The sequence below is a fragment of the Leptonotus elevatus genome, chromosome 4 (assembly GCF_054856555.1).
Source record: "Leptonotus elevatus isolate MCC_2025b chromosome 4, RoL_Lele_1.0, whole genome shotgun sequence".
Classification (NCBI taxonomy): Eukaryota; Metazoa; Chordata; class Actinopteri; order Syngnathiformes; family Syngnathidae; genus Leptonotus; species Leptonotus elevatus.
The window spans coordinates 2,636,567-2,654,973 of NC_141242.1; positions in this window are offsets into that span (position 1 = coordinate 2,636,567).

An 18,407-nucleotide genomic window follows, 5' to 3' on the forward strand; every position below is an offset into this window, starting at 1 on the left:
GGAGGAACCTGATGCATCGTGACTCAAATCTGAAGAAGCAGATTCCAGAAATGATGACTACATTTTTTTTAAACCCATGATAATACAAAATGACTCGACCTTACAGTTTACGTGTGACCCTAATTCTGTCAACTCATCTTATTTCTTAACGATACCTTGAAGCCATTTTGCATTAATAGCAATATTATTAAACACAAACTAGGAAAGAAGCTTGACCGACTTACGCTCAACAATAAAAAGCTACTCCTCGTCAAAGGTGGGCGTGGCGTACTTTATATTGCCATTGCATGTTAATCAGCAGGGAGCCATGCATCCAGCAGTATGCTTTTTGATAATGAGGTGTGAGGATGAATCCAAAAACTCCATTAAGAGGCGATACGTGGAGCTCTGCAGAGACGCTGTGTGGAATTATTGCCACGCTCAATAACTACATGAATGCAGGATGCTTGCAAATTGGCCCGTTCGTGCCCACAGAGGAGTGAGCTTGAATACGTAAACCCTCATTACACAATCTCCTTTCTCCTTCTGCGGCAGAAAGGTGAGTCTTTTGAAAAGCCAGACCGCAAGCCACTGAAGGAAAAAAAAACCCCAGTCTGTTTAATTCTGGATGTGGACTGCACTAGGCGGCGTGTGTAAAGATGTCAAGACAAATAATTAGCTTTGCTGCAAAAGCGGCGCTGACCTCAATGAAAGGCAGCACCGTTGTCAGACAAAATTCTGAAACATTCATGAGCGGATAATACTTTTTGGACAATGAACGATCCTCACAATGCCACACCTGGCAGAAGGTTATTTTATGTTGGGTAAGTAGCCAACATTGCATAAGAATGCAAGATGCCTTAAATGAACGCTTATCACCATATGACAGCTGTCTTTTTTTAATTTACTGCTTCTCAAATTCCTACACAAAAGGTAAAAGTATAAACTGTACATTTTCAGTTTATTGGGTGGATTTCCATTTGTCAATGTGCTCTAAACCAGTTCGTTATACGCGTTGGCATGATGCGTCTAGTTTCTGCTCTTTAACAATCCTGTTGTAAATTATATTCGAGAGAGACTTTAAATAGTGGTTTAGTTACCAAGTATACAATGCCTGTATTCGGCTGAGAAAATGTGGACTGCAAAAAAACACCATGATATGCGAGGTGTTGAATCAATTAGTCAGCTACTCTTCATACATTTAAGCAGGGGGGCAGGGGGGGGGGGAGGGTCCCCTCCCCTCCCCTCCCCTCCCCTGTACTCTGCTGACATCTAAAAATCAATGTATCGACTTTGACTCAACTTTCATCACATTATAGTCAACCACAATAAATCTTTAGTCGTTCAATCCTTATAATATGCCTACAAAAGTAAATGCTACCTGCTTGTGGGTCGTTAAAATAATCAGCCCAAATTCTTGTGAACTCTTTTTTTAAGTCCCGGCTTCTATGTGTGGTTGTTGAACTTTACTGTGTCCCGTCGAGTTGTCCTGTATGCACAGCTGCAGCGGCTACATCCTGCCCTTCCTTTTGTCCCATCTTGTCACAATAGATGCAGTGAAAAGCTCAAGTTTTTGCAGGTGCGAGCAAATTATTGGCCACCCAAAAGTCACTTGCTCTGGACATAGTGAGAAAATATTTTCAGAGTGTGATACCAGCGTGTTTGCTGTTGTTTCCTCCTCGCCGTCATTGGGGAAGTTATAGAAAGAAACGTTCTAAATTTAGTCCATTCCGCAGGCGAGTAAATCTGCTGCATTGTAGGGCTCATAAGTTATTCATAGATCACCTTTAAAAGACCACCCACATTGAACTTTTTAAGTTTCCCAGCCAAGCGTGCTGCAAGCTGCTCCTTTCCACTCCATTTTATTCCTATCGCACTATTAGCAAATGTAGCAAATAAGTGCATTGAAAGGTCGGACCCAATCCTGGCATTGTCTGTGCAAAGCGGCTCTCATTTGCAATTGAAATTGGCAATCTTTTCTTCATCTATTAGCATGGGTCAGTTGCTCGAGAAGATTGTAGCACAGTTAGTCTGAGAGCATAATTTTACCCTCTGCCAGCGAAGGGAAATTAATTTGCAATTCTAGCTCTTTATCGAGGATCATTTCCATGCTGAAATATTTATGGTCCCCTCAAAAGTGTAGAAGAGTGCGATTCAGTGGTGGCTGAAGAAGGGATTCATTCCAAAGTCATTCTCGCGTATGGCATTTTGACTTCCCGTTAGATGCTCCCCAACATTTGAAAATAATGATATCGTCAATATTGTCTCAAAACTAAATCATAACACATTTGCAATGCTCATTTTTCATCTTTGTGTTCCAGTTCATTAGAAAGTTGTAGAAATTCCAGGACCTTGGATCAGGATTATTGAAGTCCAAGGATGTCTAATTACAGGAAAAGACCAAACGATATTCCTGTGAGATGATAGACGTCTCCCTTGGGCTAAGTAAGGCTTTTAAGTGATACTGTAACTTGGACCATTGAAATAGAAACAGGTTAATTTAAATCACACCCTAAATAGGGAGAATGCTCATGAATGGATTGTGGAATGTTTTGCGCTCAAATATGAACAGGGGATCTATACAAGTAGACCCTGCCCTCATAGCTGAAGTCCTACGACAAAGACGAGATGTCACCCGGTGTTTAGTCAGGTGTTTGTCAAGGAGAGGAATGATGATGGAGCCTGTTGACTTAAACTGACGACTCTTCGTATCAACACCTCACACAGTGTCAGTCTTGAAAAGTTGTGAAACAGGAAGAGACTTGACCCCCCCCCCCACACCCCCCCAAAAAAAAATCCCATTGCTAGAGACGAAATAACATAAGTGAGTCATAGTTGCCTTCAGGGCAAGTTGATCTTTTCTGTCTCAACTTGCAGGCTGGTCCGCTCACCAGTGAGTTTAATTAAAGCAAAGGATAGGATTTGGCAATTATTTAATCTTATTGCCAAGATTATTTATGACTGTACAGTTTAGACATCTTAAATAATAAATTTCAGGGCACTATAAGTCTTTTTTTTTTTCTTCAATTATGCGGAATCGTATAATTTTTTTGCCGTTTACTAGTGACTGCTAACATTCCAAATGAGATGCTGCCAACATTTTATACAAGCGAAAATATCGATGGTTTATGACCTCCCTTTCAAGTGGAAGTGTTTCAACGCTCTACGACCCAACTTACCATATAAGCACAACTGATCGATGGAAATCCACACATGACTATTGGGCACAGCAAGCGTTGCAGTTTTTTACAATCCCTTTGCATCTTTTTTTTTCTGTTAATAAATGCAAATCACAAATGAGGCAAATCTATGGTGCAAATTGCATTCGTGTCAGGCTATTGTCATTTGTCAGCCAAATTAAAACAGTTTTATTGTTTTCTGTCTTGATATTAACCTCAACAATATTCTACGACATCAATGTCGCGTTTCCTGTGATAATCAAACAACACCCGGTTGAGTTTCAGTCCAAGAATAACTGGTTTCCACAACCTTGGGGGCTCCTTTTGCTCTGACTGTAAGCTGTGGCTAAAAAAAATGCTAGCTTCCTCATTCATTTTAATGAGACTACTGCCCTGGAAGAAAGCGGCAGAGTCAGAGAAATCGCCTCTGGCAACAAACGCTGAACAGCTCCATTTGAAAGTTGTTTCGGGCTCAGCATTTTGGCCATTCTGGGAAACGTTGCACTGGCACGGCAGAATGCAAATACCAGGTTAGATATGACATTTAAATAGAGATTCTGCATCTGCCTCTGTTTTGTTCTGGCTCACCTATTTGAGTATGCAAATGATTAGTTTTTAATTTCAGCTCCTCTTTGAATCCTGGCGCCACACCAAAGTTTGATAACAACCGTCATCTTCATCAAGAAATAACATTCAAGATTTGTCAAATTAAAACTGCAGTTCTCATTGGCATCTGAAAACAGGCCACAAATCTTTGATCAAATAAAATGGCGCCTTTGTGTCAGCACTCAGGGTAGAGAATGCATACGGTTTTGGGTGATATTTCCAGATGGCTGACACATGTTGGTTGGCTTTCCAGCTGCGATGGACATTTTTTATTTATTTTTTCCACAGTAAGGTGAGCTTCACTTGTGATCCCTGCTGTATCATTGCAGCAAATTTCAAGGTAACATTGACGGCCAACATTCACAAGCCTAATTAGATCATATGTTCAAATGTGGACAACGCTAATAGAAAATACCAAACTAGACTTCATTTTATGTGTCTTAAAATATGGCCACTTAGGATGGTACAGTTTCATACACAATCCGGCAAATGGATGCTGGTTGACCTCCAATTTGTATACATTTCGAAGAGTTCAGCGGTTACTGGGATTTTATATATCTGAAACGGTTTCTGTTACAATACGGAAGATCTCGGAGCCCCAAAATTCTGCCTCACTGTTCTTTGCTCTGCTCGCTTGCATTTTGAAAATATAACAGTAAAAAGCGAGGAAGTGAGCAATCAAGCATCCCTTTTTACAATCTCCCTTTATACACTGGCCTAATATAGCTCTCACAAGTCTTCAGCTGTGACCAACACCAAGCCAATAATGTGATGTTAACCTTTCCCTAGAGCTTTATTGATCTGTCTCTTGCAGTCTTTACAATCTATGTGCCCCTGCGTGTATAAATTTCCTGCAGTATTCATACTACTATTAATCCAAAAGGCCTCCTCTTTTTACACCCCTTTACTCCCTCGAAGCAACTGTCAACTGCCTGTAAGGTTTTAACGCAATGGAGTCCGCGACCATCTTTTAAGGCATCCGTTCGGGATCCGCACCGTGAGACAGCTGAACGAAGCCATGACAGATGCGGAAAGCATGAGGACCGGTTCAAAAGAGGAACTGGAAGCTCCTGAGATGAGCACAAACAGACCTCAGACTGATCTACTGCGCCACTGATGTCCATGCGGCTCGGTTCTTTGCCTGAGTAAATAGGCTGGAGCGAAAGGTGCATTTTTGACATTACAATTGTTCCTATTGACAGCCAATGTTGCCGAAAGTCAAAGATAATATTCTTGCTAGCATGCACTAATAATTCACAATATCAGTTGTGTGTTTTTCTTTAACTCTTTAACAATTATTAGTATACGACTCCCTTGGCAGTGGTAATTAAAAGGACTAAAACTTGGCTAAAGATTTCTGCTGTGTCCATCTCTACTTGTACAAGAACCTTTAATCCGTTCCTGCTGCTTGAAGTTTTCTCAATCAGAGCCTTCGCATTGGGAGGCGTACAAGTGACCAAAATGCTGATTGGACTTGATGGCTCTTGCTGTTCTTTGGTTGGGAAACAGTTAGAGACGACCGGTCATGCTTTGTGATGTGCTGTGAGCTCAGCAATAAAAAACTTAACTTGTCTGGCTGTTTAAATGAAAGACGGCCTACTTGTTTGCCCATAACACTCTGGATTATCGGCTTAACCCTTTCCCTCCTGGTGACTGGCTAAGTCCGCGTAAGATTTCACTTTCCAGATGCTGACAGATCGAGCGCTCTCAATGCTTTCTTGTTTGACAATCTTGTGCAGCACTGGCATGAATTATTAAGTCACTTCATTTGAAATTGGTGAGAAAATGGATGCGGCGTTTTTGAAAGTCTCTCCGCGGTTGCGATATTTCTGCCTCTTCTAATCTCCGACACAAAGCCTGGATGAGCATCATTATCAGCGTGTGTCAAAATGGCAGGCTTAAAAAGCAGGCCCTGGCTTGCGCATTGCCTTTTGCCACAGTGATGGAAACTTGGCAGACTATTACAGTTTACTTACTTACAGTAACATGGAGGAGTAGAGCTGGCAGATTCTATGTGGGAGCTTGTCTAAAACAAACGATCCATTCTTGGGTGCTTTCGCTTTCAAATTCTGTATAAAAAAAAAAAAATCCTTGTTCTCTTTATCTACTTTTATTATTGTTGACTAACTCGTGGTGTACTGAGAAGACTGCACAAAGTTGCATGTACTGCTTTTATTTTGTCAGATTTTATTTTTATCACATTTTCACTGTTCACCATCATTGCTACCCTACTTGTGGTAGAATTTAGGGCGGGAAAACGCAAAAAAATGGGTACTAAGAGGCTAATAAAATGCTGGTGGTGGTATGCATGATGAGCAGAGAGCGATGAAAGGGTGGAGTCTTGCCAATGGTTGTTTAATAGATGTTAGAGTGTTTTGTTTTCTCCAAAATTTTGGCCATACTTTTGACTGCCTGGGCTTACGTCTTAAATAATTCTTTGTATATTTCTAAACATGACAGACAATTACCATTGCGTTGCAAACTGGTTTTCATAATGCTTTAGTACTTTTGTAATTCTTGATAAACCATAGCGTTTCTTTGCTGTTTTCCATCTAACATTGCAATTATATTCGTTTCTTTCTCTAATTAATTCCAAAAAGATTTATGCTTCGTCTCCCCCCCCCAAACATACCTTACTTTATCGTCCGCCATTGCTTTTTGACCACAAACGTTTGTGTGGCGTAATATCCGGTCAAAACGTGCGACGTGTATCCGGTCTTGTCAGCGTTTATTCGCAAAATCTGTTTCCATTGCCAAAATTCGCATTTTCCTTTTTTTGATACGCCTCAAAATCCACTCCCTCCAAGTGTAAAAACATTTTTGAGAATTTTGGGCCCTTTTTCCAATTTCTAGCGTTTCCATTTAGTTTTATTTTCGCATTTCTTGAAAATTCGAATAAAAATGGGTGGATGGAAACCCCACTCGTGAGACCTTATTAAGAGATGAAGATTTTGCCTGTGAATGTTGTGGGGGGAAAAACTCAACATTTCCAATCTGGTCAGCTGAAAATGAAATACCCATCCATAAACTCCAGTGGCACCTTCTTTATTTTACCTGACGTAGGATATAATACGATGTGTAACACATTTCGATGCTGCCATTTTCATTAACTCAGCCGCGCTTCTACTGGAGCCCCCAAAGGCGAACTAATTCTGGCAGCATGGTGCTGGATCAGTCCAACCACCTGTCATCTTACTTCTGCACATGGCCTCTTCTGTCAAACACTTGCTCAAATTCCTGCCCGTACCCCACACACAGCACCTGTGATTGGCTCCCTTGCTTGCCATCACAGCTGTCAAGCTCAGCCTCAGTGTTAATTAAAGCGATAGACCTCCCAAAAAGCTGTTTATTTCAACAGCTCAGTGTTTTAGTTAAACACACTGTGGCCAAAAAATGACATGAGCGCGTGTGCAAAACGTATTCACGGCTTCAGAGAATAACTTGACGTCACGCAGTGTATCCATAATGGACTCTTTGAAGTGTTAAACCTTTATTTGTAGCTTGTTAAAAGGTCTCTTGTTACTTGACACCCCTTGCCTTTAGATCTTACGTGACATTCCACCGACGTGCCAAAGCGCCACTTGTCCAGGCACAGATCAGCCACAGCAGACAGAGTGAAACACAAGTGTGCCGTGTTTGTGCCCAAATGGATTTTTGTCAACTTTACCCCCAGGGACTTTTGTTCCCTGAAAGCTCGGGATGCATCTGCTTGCAACACATTGATCCAATCCATCCAGGCACTAGAAGCTTGTTGGTGCCAAAAAAGCAGGCATGCCTTTTTGTACAGATCAATTTCTAAAGCATGATTTTGACATTGTGTCCCAGCCATCACCAAATAATCCAAATGCTGTTATCGGACCTCAGCCTCGGGTACAAAAGTCAGGCAATGACCTACCAAGTTAAAGCTGCTATCCAGACCTAGTCTGTATTGCACATTATGGTTCTGGATTTTCATCATTATGTTACAATTGAATTATTGCTGTTCTTTGATCAATTTCATTGTGACTAACCTTTAAAAAAAATTGTACGTAAATGTACAAAAATCTGAAACATACCAAAGTACTGATTTGTTGGGATTGTAAAAACAAATGTTCCTATTGATCAACCAATAATATAATGCAGAATGTTTGAGAGCATTGACAATTATGAAGAACCTTATGAAAACTAATCTTGATTATTAAGAGACTTCAATGTCTTATCTATTCTCTAGAATATCTTCCCAAGTTTCAACTCTGTCAGACTGATATTTGATGCTGGTGGAATGTCTTTGGCTGGTTATCATCGTGGCGCTGACTTTTCTTTTCATGTTCAAACACCAGGAGCTTAGCAGAGCCTTGACTTTGGATCAAACATCTGATACGAAGTCAGGACTGCACCATATTTACCAACAGGGTTCTGACACTCTTTGAAATTAGCCAGCAACGAAGCGCTGTTTTCTTTGAATAGCCTTTGTCCCTCTGACTGAAGGAGTTCCTGAAAAAAAAAAAACGTCCGGTTCTTCAAATGCCCCCATTCAGGCCCAACGAAAAGATTTTTCCCATGCCCAGTGTTCTCACACTGGTGCTCGCATCTCAAATAAACCTCCTATGGATTCCAAACTTTAGAGAATGGGCTCTGGGGGGAGGAGAGCAGCAGGTTGAAGGAGCAAAGAGAGAGGAAAAGGGGGGGATGTGTGCCAAATAGAGCGTTTTATAGAGATGCTGATTTCTCATTCACTGGCTCTCTGTAAAGACAGAAACCCAGTGGAATGCACATTGAGTGGTACGATTCTCATTCAGGGGCCATAATGCTTGAGTGTATGAATTGAAAGAGAGTTCCCCCGGTGGGAACATTGTGACCCTAAGAACTTGATGCGGTTCCGTGATTGGGTTGTATGGTAAGAGGGAAGTCCGCTTCTCACCTGCACGGAAAAACAGAAAAAGCCCTCTTGAGGTGTTTACACTAAGCCCTCTTCTGCCTTTCCAGTGGAGCAAAGAAATAACATGAATGGTGCCCGAAAGTGCGGAAATGCACCGTACAATCTAGATCTTAATCAGGCCATTCACTGGAACGATGGATGCCATATCACATATGTTTTCCCTTTCAGTCATTTAAAAAAAAAAATCTGCAGTAGATCACAATGAACACATTGTTAGTTTTCCGATTGTCACAATAGGAAAACATCACACCACACCTGATAAAGATGATAAAACCACCAACTACTTGGTATAAAGTGCGTATTGAGCCAATAGTTGAGTATTCAAATGTCACTCGAGAGACTTTCTTTGACCTGTGAAAAATGTGTCAGATCCAAAATGCACTGGCTTATCAATTCATTATTGAAATAAACAATTTCGATTTTGATGAAATATGGTTGTTTTAGTACTGTTGGATTCGTCTAGAATATTTTGACTAAATATCCCTGATCAACTGCTTATCACCCCCCCCCCCCCCAAAATAAATCATAAATTGAGGCACTTATATGTCAAGGTCCATTGCACTTCAAAGCTTAAGTTGCCCCAACGTTCTTGTTTTGATGCTCCGAAAGCAACCAAAAAGACATTTTTCCAGTTGAAAAAAGTTTAACCGTAATCTTTATCTTTAATCTTGCAGATTGGGTACTAAATGTGCCTCGGTTTTTCCTCTTGACTGACTTGGGCAGGTTTTGGAAGAACTGGAAGACCATGCAACGTTCCAGCTGACCAGACTGTTAAACACATGTTGAATTGAAGACAGATATCCACGGAGAAGGAAAGCCAAAAATAATAACTGTGTTTAAAGAGGGAAAAAAAATGGCCTAATGGGTGCATGACATTAGCATTTAGTCCATGTGAGCTGCTTTAGTGAAATGCAGCGTGCGTGTTTTACGTATGAACAAAGTAACGCAAAGCCTGGGAGTTCAGCGAACGCATCATTTAGACTAGCTGCACAGTGCAGCCTGTGACAGCTCATTGGCTAATGCTCAGTGAACGGGGTTTCCTGGGTGATCTTACCATTTGTGCCGGTTTGCATGGGGCGTTCGCATTAGCGATGCTCTATATAAAGTTCAATGAGTATGCAGACTGAAGAGTGCTTTGTAGGCAGACAAAGGTTAGGGGTTTTCTTCTGCCCCGCAGTCATCCTGCTGCCTTGCTGAGTCCTTGTGGTCCACTTGCCTCCGCATGATGAAAAGTCTCAATGGATTTGATCAATATGCGGTTTTATTATGTTTGTTGATTGTCCATTAAATTGTATAGCAAGAACCAGATGCATATTCGGGGAGTGAATCCTAGAGTGGCTCACGATTATATTATATTTTGCAAACAATGGTAATATCACATTACACAAAATTTGTAGTAGTATATATGGATATATGGATATATGCGTAAAGCTTTAAAATTCTCCTCCCACATGCTTTGGACGCATTTAGATTATAATTATCTTGTGAACATAATTGAACACAATCCCCAAATAAACCGGATAGAAATTACGTTAATAATAAAGGGATAAAAAATATAAATATTCCAATCAAGTATAAATCACATAGAAATTATGTTAATGATAATGTGATAAGAAATATAAATATTCCACTCCAGCTGCATGTTACATTGAAACTTATTTAAACAGGACTTTTTTTTTTAAAAACATTGTATTTAAACACACGGTGGAAAAAAAATTGCAAGCATAATAATGTATAGAAAAATTTGCTATGTTTAACAGAAAAGTCTGCAAAATGAGCGGGACTGCGATAGGAGAAATGCAATATAGTGAGGGATTACTGCATTTAGAGTCGGAAATGAAAATCTTTATTTACTTGGACATCAAACAGAAATGGTATATATGTTATGTTGTATTAATATTGTATTGTGACTAACCAACAATGATACAGTTTACGACAACATATTTTTCCCACTTTGAGCGCATACCTTTAGCCCAATAACATACTGTAGTTGCCTAAGCTATATTCAAATGTCTTTGGCAGACAAAGTGTCCTGATTCAACCCTTGTGAATTACCATGACCTGGATGACTTTGAATCACAAGACATAAGAAATGTCCTTATTTTAAATTAATCACGCTGTTGTTGTGATATTAAGTTAAAAATTTGCCCAATTATGCTATTGCAATAACCGTATGCGTCAATTTCATTTTACTTTGGCGTAGATCAGCTTGTTGATATAACAATTAAGCGTAACCAGTTTCAAAGTCCAAAATAAACATTCCTTGTGCCCTATTTTTGTGTGCGTGTGTAGTACATAAGGTGTGGTCAAATTGTTATTAAAGCGTCACCACCAACAGGTTAGGAAACCACACTGGGTGTGATTTTTGAACTGTTTATCTTTTAGTGTTGTTCACAGCCGGTTGATGTGTTGGCAACACAAATAACTATCATTTCCATTTAATACCATGATAACCGCACAGTATTATATATCATCATAGATGAAGAGTAGCTGATGGAATCAAAGAGAATTAGTGGTGTTTAGTGTCTCGGGGTGATGCGCCAAAGCACCGCTAATGATTTTAACGCACATGGCTGCGCCTGGCAACTGGCTCCCCAAAAACACTGAGCAGAAAATTAGCCCCCAGGGCGGTCTCAGCTCTCTAATTGGGCCCTCACCAGGGCTCAGCCTTGGCTAATACGGCACACTGGTCGCACGCACACACGCACACGCACACAAAGGGAGGAGTGGGAAAATGTATTATTGTTGGAGATTGGGATAAATAACGGTGGCCTCTGTTTGGAGGTAACACTAAAGTGTTTGCGGAAAACTCCAGAAAATACATCCGTTCCCTGGTCAATGACAACTGTTTATTTGTTGAGACGCTTTTAATACAGCAGTGTGAAAACAGAATGCCCTTTCTCTCCATGTATGCATAATTGGTATATATGCACAGGCATGTCCAACCTAGAAAATGAATATTGAGACGCCAATGCAATTTGTGAAACCTTGTTTTTTAGTTCATGTTAAAAGTCTTTAGCTAGTTTTTTTATTTTAATTATTATTAAATTGTAATTTAGTAGAGCGCTGACCTTTCTGATTATGTCACTGTGAGGACAGAGAGCGACCCATTCCCTGTGATGGCCCAACCCAGTGCCATACTGGCCACTGTTAATGTCGGACTCTACATAAACTGATGAGGCTGATGTGGTCCTAAATTGTGACGGTTATGTCAAAAGAATTTTTTAAATCTGATGTTTCTTGTGTTTCAATTCAGCACAGCATTCAAAAGTCCAGTTGTTAGCAGTTTTGAAATTTTTATTTTAGTTTTTATTTAGTTTTGAGTTTTGTTATCAAATTTAGTTTGTTTTAATTCGTTTTCAGGGTGGTTCTGTTAGTTTTGATTCGGTGTAGTTTTTTTTGAAATGCTTAGATTTTTAAAAAACTTTGTTAGTTTCAGTATTAGTTTTATTTTTTTATTTTTTTCGTGTATTACTTGTGCACAATATTTAATAAATACCATGGTAAAATGAAAATATCACTTCAGTGTGACACTTTCAAATGTCATTTATTTCTGTTAATATTGAAATAAATATACTTAAAATCACATTTAAAATCATCCACAAAGGCTCATGTGTTAAATTAATTAGCAAAGACTAAAACGAAGGATATTTTCGCTATCATTCTAGTTAGTTTTGTAAACATAAAATGTAGTTTGTTAGTTTTCGTTTTTTAATTTTAATTTTCGTTTTAATTTAATTTAGTTAACGAAATTGTTTTGAATTTTATTTTTTATTTTTTTCGTCAACTGAAATAACCCAGCAGGCTTTGAGCCCTGCCGCACTGGGCTTCAACCTCCCAGATGAAATTCTTGTGGTCATTAATCAACATGTTTGTGTTATTTTTGAAAAGTGACACAGCTGAACACACGGGAGGCTGACACGCAATCTCAAGAATTTCCAAACAAAAGCAGCTAAATCTGCGCTAGCACCAACAGAAGCTAACAAATGTCATAGTGAAAATCACACGCTGTGTACCACAAATATTTATTCTTCATCTGAAATCCACATCAGATGGAACCTTCCCTCCACATCATACTTAACAAAATTGTTATCTGTCATATTATAGCATGAACTGCTGTGAGTCTTGCGCCCAATTCACACTAACTGCGGAACGGCCATGGTGCGTTTTCCGTACGGCAGCCGCACGTACTGCAATTCACACAGCGTGCATTGCGTGAGCTGCCCGTGTCCGGAAATCTGCACCCGCCAGACCACAAGATCGCGGGGGTTCACGCTGGAGAGTTGAGTTCACGCAATAACAACTGTGTATATAGAGTCCTATTACAATAACCACACTTGCCTGTTGTCACATCGATATGCTTTTAGACATTATTTCTGGGACTTCTACCATAGGTACGTTTTTGTGTTTAAATTGTGTTTTAAATGTTGTCATTTAATTTAATTTAATCTGAGCTCATTTTTTTGTCTTAAATGTCCGACTCATGTCATACTATGTAGTTAGCTAGCCCCCCCCCCCCCACCCCCCAAATGCATTCGCAAATGGTTTTATTTTGAAATATACCGGATCCACCTTGATGCCGACGCTCGACTTCCTGTCCGGCTCGTGTAATTTCTTCAGCTTCATGAAAATCCGCAACCGTGCCGCATCCCTTCCGCACCGCATACGCACCGCACCGCAGCTGGTGTGAATTGACACGCAGACTCGGAATGCTTTCTATTCCTTGCGGCAGCTGTACGGAAAACGCACCGCGTCCGTTCTGCAGTCAGTGTGAATTGGGCGTTATTGCTTTGACTTTGAAAACGATCGACAACATGAATTTCTATATGTCTCTTACCGTTTAAGAAATAATGTGTTTATCAAGCCAAAATGTGTGAGGTGCTGGTTTAACTGGCCTAGTGAGAATAGACAATCATCTTGAATATTTCAAGACAGACAATTGCGTTGCTCGAGATCAGCACGATGAAATATGGACTGTCCTGACAGCAGCTCACTTAGTCTGATGTTCAGTCAGTCGATTTGACGAAGCCAAAGGCACGTGAGGCCGGGCGGGTGGGCCAGGGGGCGCTGGCCTCAGGTGTGAACAGGTGTTTGGGTTCACTGCCATGTTGGAATGGGAGCCGTTCCAGGTGCACAGCCTGCAGGGTGTGGCTCTCACTTATAAGCACCGAGCCCTACCAGCCTGTGTCGAAATACTGTAACTGAGACGGCGGAAGAAGCAGGCTGGATGAAATATGTACATGAGTATAATCATGCATTGTCACTGATTTAAAACATGGATGACACGGGCTGCTCGCAGTGCTTACTAGACTGGGAATAAACTAAGACGATTTCATTCAAACAAACGAAGACTCGAAGAGGTTTTTGATGTCATTTCATCTCAAAACCAAAAAGCTCCAAGGAAAAGGAGTCCAACGTTTCACATAAATATAAAATGACATGACTAAGAATTAGGGATAGACTGATTATCATCCGAGCCGATTATCTGTGCCGATATTTGGCATTTTGACAATATCGGCAATCTGTAGGCCGATTAAAGCTGGTATCTCGCTGGATTTCCCATTCTGTTGTAGTCATTCGCAGTTCGTATACACTTGCGGTCCCCCCCGGTCCAGTTGACTGCTCGACAGTATGCCTGATGAGCAATCTGACCTTTCATGTCCTTGCGAGAGTTGATGCCGTGTTAATGTATTCTGCAGTTGATCCCAATGAATTTTAACAGGTTATTTCTATGCAATAGTCGTGCTTCAAACGTGTGTTCTCGCTCGGTTGGATTTTCTTCCCCCTATTTACCTTCCAGTGCTACTACTTCCAATGTGCTGACGACAAGCTATGCTGAATGAGAATGTTTAGTGGATTGCAGTCATTGATATCACAAATGCCAATTCACAGTCGTTACTATGTCTGCACTGCGAGGTGTATTCCTCTACACACCAAATCAGCTAAAAAATAAGCCAGAAGATAGCAGCCCTGTGCACCAGGATACATTACTTGTGACTCCAGGGTTGATTAAAAGACATCACCAAGCGGGCAGCACATATCATTATGCTAATAACAACTCATTTGGAGAGGCAGGGCCAGGGCATCGGCAAGTATTTGGAGGACATTGCAGGAGCAGCCTGGCAGGCTTAAGAAAAAATGGCTTCTTGGACAGCATTTCATTACGCGACTGGAGGAGAAGGAAGATTTGCGTTGATGGTGGCATCATTTTAATCATGTTTATCTTGTTCACACACTGATGGGTTTCGTCCTTTACTTTATTGCCCCTTGCTCATTAGCATTTTTTTTGTCCGCCTTTCCCCATGGCACATCACATAGCTCTCTGCTTAGGCAAGATAAGACATGTTCACGTTGAAGAAAACTGATATTCTGCACTGTATCGACTCCGAAGAGCAAAACTGCGTTTGCGTCAAAACGGTTATGGTACTTGGTACTTCATTTATATAGCGCGTTTGCACCTTTGCAAGTCCCTCAAAGTGCTTTACATTCGACTACTCATTCGCCGACTGATGATGCAGCATCCAGAGCTACTAGGGGTTTTGTATCTTGCTCAAATATATTTTGACGTGGGCACAATGGCATGGGATCCAACCCACAACCTCTGGGTTGCTCAGACTTTACCACTGAGCCACGCCAGGTCAGTATCCTTTTATCCATCCATTTTCTAGCGCTTATCTGGTTCAGGGTCGTACATATTTGTAAGTGAAGAGCTGACCACCCTCGATTGGTCGTCGGAGGATGATTTTGCAACAACAGACAATCACTGAGTGGGAATCAATGCCAGGTTGGCTGTATGGAAGTCAGCCATGTTTACTTTGATACGACCAGTTTTATCCCAGCAAACCATTGATGCTAATGGTTTGCAAATGCAACTTTGAGTTTTCTTTGGTTTTTGAAGCAATATTATCTTAAATCCCCCAAACCTTCTTAGTTCAGTTCTTGTGGAATCGGGTAAAACAACAGCAGCAAAGAAGTCCAGTTGCCGAGGATTTGTGAATTCTCATGATCTGCAAGACTGAGATTTTAGTATTAGCAATAGTATTCCTATTTGTCTCCGGGTTTTATATGAACTATTCCAATCTGTCTCCTTTGTTTGAAACCGAGCTGGAGGGGCTTTCCAGGGGTTCAGCCGCCAGATACCCCATTAAGGCCTTGAGCACCTGTTAAAGGCCACGCCACCTCTGCATCTAATAAACAGCCCAAAGTTTTGATCCTCTCGCATGGCGTTGAGGTCACTTTTTATCCTGCACATCTGTGCGTTCCTGAACATTCCCCAAAAGTCCCCTTGGCAGTTCAGTGATCTTCCTCAGCTGTCAGCGTGCCCTCGGGCCAGGGCAGCCTGGCTATATGCTCCAGCTGCAGGCTTTGCTATGGGCCTGGGGCCCCACTGAGGGGGGGCACTATTGTCCATTCATGGGGTTCACTGTGTGAGAGGTCAAATTTGGGGAGAGTATGCACTGGGGGCTGACAGGAAATGAAGGTTCAGTTGCAGCGCGGGCAACCGTGTGTGCGATTTAAGCTCAGGCAATTAAGATAGCCCATGAAGATCTACAGTCAGTTGTGTGTGTGTGTGTGTGTGTTTTTAAAATTATACTTCAAGAATATACTGAAACTGAATGCAGCGATTGCACCATCCTTATAACATTTCAAAATCCACTTTAGTTAGCACATAATGATCTATTTTTTTCCGCGAGAACTTAAAACACAGTGTGACTGTGAACGCTGAACGCCTCACAGATGTGAAGATAAATCTTCATTTCTCGACCCGTTTAACAATTCACTCGGCTTAAGAGGCAACATTTCAGCCAAAGGCATCTTCCAGGATCCTGTGAAGCTGCAGAACAAATTGGAGAACAAATATTCTCCCTGGGTCATTCCCTTTATCCTTCAGCAGAACTCGAGGACCTTGAGGTTGGCTGCTTGAACCCCAACCATGCACAATAACAAAAGTTGCCGTATTGACATTTGCAAAATGATTTGAAAAATAAATACATTTCATTTTATAGTCCCTTCAAGTCAAAGGGCAGTTGAAAGGCCTTCTTCTATTTCTTCTTCTTCTAGTACTTCTATTTCTACTACTTAAATCACCGCCTTATAATATATAATAATATAATAATATAATATTTTTCTCATAAAATTTGAGTTACATTTGAAATCCCTTAAATGTATCAAGTTTGAGCGATAGAAAAACATCCATCCATCCATCCATCCATTTTCTGTACCGCTTGTCCTCACAAGGGTCGCGGGGGTTGCTGGAGCCTATCCCAGCTGGCTTCGGGCAGTAGGCGGGGTACACCCTGAACTGGTTGCCAGCCAATCGCAGGGCACACAGAGACGAACAACCATACTCACAATCGCACCTATGGACAATTTGGAGTGTCCAATTCACCTGCCATGCATGTTTTTGGAATGTGGGAGGAAACCGGAGTACCCGGAGAAAAGCCACGCAAGCACGGGGAGAACATGCAAACTCCACCCAGGAAGGCCGAAGCCCGGACTTGATCTCACAACCTTTGCACTGGGAGGCGGACGTGCTAACCAGTCAGCCACCGTGCCGCCCGATAGAAAAACATTTATGTCTTATTGTTGACTCTTGGATAACCCTTTGCAAGTGAAATTATTATTTTTTTTTTTTGAGTTCTGCATGCAATGCTTTGTATTGGAAAGTGTGAAATGAATATTTTTTAACTTCGTCTATTTCTACTACTTCTCTTGAAATGAGTCTATGAATATCAGCTCAGCCTGAGAAAGAGTCTAGGACAAATTTGACTTTCACAGCCACATGAAAAGTTTTAGTTGCAATATCCAGTCTTACCTCTACTTGAATTGAGAAACACTTAATCAGTTAATAACATTGACACATTGAATGCATTTACCTTTAGGGGAAGCATTCTCCTGATATGGTCAACATCCAATTAAGGTGGATAATTGAGCTTTTCCAATTTTTTTTTTTACTTCCCCAAGGAAATCCTCATTTGTAATACATTTAATTACTCTCATTTTCAGCTTCCAAACAAAAGCTTGAATTAAGAAAAACATGAGGAAGGCTTGAGGGAATTTTTTTTAAAAGCACTTAAAAAAAGCTTAATGAAAATAAGAACACAAACCAGCAGTTCCTTTCAAGGGGGAAATCATTAGTTTCTTTCTCTTTTCCAGACAAGGTCATTTTTTTTCAGTCGAATGAAACAAAGGGACTTACAGCTACGACCATGGAAGGTTGTGTACTGACATTAGGCCGAGTTTCTTGTCCGCTGGTCAGTGTGGAGAAAAGAATAACAATTAAGATTGAGACAATAACATTTGACAGCAGTGATTGTAAGGGAAGGGGGGATTAATTGGCCAAAAAGGCTCTGAATGGCAGACAAAATGACCTTTTCTCTCCGCAGAACTGGCAACTGATAATCAGGCCCCATTAAACGGGACCCTTGGACACTAATCCTGCTGTGAGTGAGGGAGCCAAATGTTATGGCACACTGCAATGCAACCTACTCCTAGTGGAACTGAACCATGAAGCCAAGAGCGGACCAATCTGCCTTTTTATTACCTAGCTTAGCTCAGCCCACTTAATGGATCTCAAATTTGCAGAAACTAACAACCGCGTGTTTATATCCCCCGACATCCAATTGTGATACTTCAAATATGAATATAACGTACCAATCATTCTTTGCCAGGATTCGAGCAATCCATTTTAATACATGAAAACATTCTTTTGTGAGCTGAACAGC